The sequence below is a fragment of the Ctenocephalides felis genome, unplaced genomic scaffold (genome assembly GCF_003426905.1).
Source record: "Ctenocephalides felis isolate EL2017-DRISC unplaced genomic scaffold, ASM342690v1 CF-g0.4_SCAFFOLD_01170, whole genome shotgun sequence".
NCBI classification, from domain to species: Eukaryota; Metazoa; Arthropoda; class Insecta; order Siphonaptera; family Pulicidae; genus Ctenocephalides; species Ctenocephalides felis.
In genome coordinates this window covers 80,202,514-80,203,862 of record NW_020537324.1, presented here as the reverse complement: position 1 = coordinate 80,203,862, position 1,349 = coordinate 80,202,514, and positions in this window count along the sequence as shown.

Here is a 1,349-nt window from a genome sequence, read left to right as displayed (position 1 = left end):
CGCGACATGGGTGTAAAAACTTCATCAGGCGCGACACGGGTGTAAATCCGTACAAATGCAACGAAAACGCCAACGTGAAGTTGAACACTACGACGCCGTAAGCGCAGCAATCGCAATTATTCGATCTAGTCCGCGAGCAAAACAAAAAATGCATCAAATGTCAAATCATATGTCAAAAACAAAACAAAATGTGTCGACTTTCACTTGAGTTTTGTATTTAGCTCGTAGTCTCTACACATTTTTTGAAGTAAAACTTCTTTAGGCGCGACATCGGTTAGCAGTATATTTCTTGAGTTAATAAAAATGTCAGGATCGGAAGAATATTTTATCCCGTCCCCCATAAATAATTTTAGTGCAAATGATCGCAAATAAATAATGAAACTAAGGAAAAATCTGCGCTGCGTAAGAAATGATAGCTTTGGCTATGTATGTTTTGTGTGTGATCGAATTTGGCTTCAAAGTGACTTAGAAATATCAAATGATGCTCAAAAACAAATTCTTAATAATGTTTTTTGAATATTGATTCAAATAATCAGGTTGGATGTCAAACTTGTCGAAAGATATTAAATTCGGGTAAAATTCCCATTTTGTGTAAATTTACGGGTTTGTATTTCCACCTATACGAAATTATCTACCTAAACTAGATACTGTATCTGAAAGGTTAATTTCACCTATACATAGATCAAGCTATGTGCAGAGCTTGATAAATAAAACAAATATAAAGGTATGGCTTCAATTTGTTAGGCAAGACGGATATTACAGCTGTTCAAGGAATGAGATTATATCGTCAGCGAAAAAGTAAAAAAATACAAACAGTGAATGAATGTATGTTAATTTTAATTACATGAAGTTCTTCAAACACAATTGTTACAGGATGAGTTAATTTGCAAAAACAATATTTGTTTAGGCGTTGTTTAATATAATCCACTGTGTGAATGAATATTATAGAATTTATTAATCAGCAATTACTTTAAAACGATCATGTCATATTTCAAGTACGACTTTGATTACATTATTGTTCACAATCATAAATATATAATTTATAATTTATCATTATATAAATGTGTATAATGATTGACGACACTAATAAATGTGTGCATCACGAGTGTTACCATATTACTAATAAACATTATTCAAAATTTTTATATGATGTATTTATTTTACTCAATTTAAATTTGCTACTTTATATAGTAGCAAATAAGTTTTACTTCAATCGCGTGTGATCCTTACGCGCACTCTTTTTTACATAATATTTGATACATAATACGTTACAGTTTAAATTTCTCGGAACAAATGTATTTTTAAATTTCATAATCGCATAAACAGCTATATCTTCAAGTGATTCTATA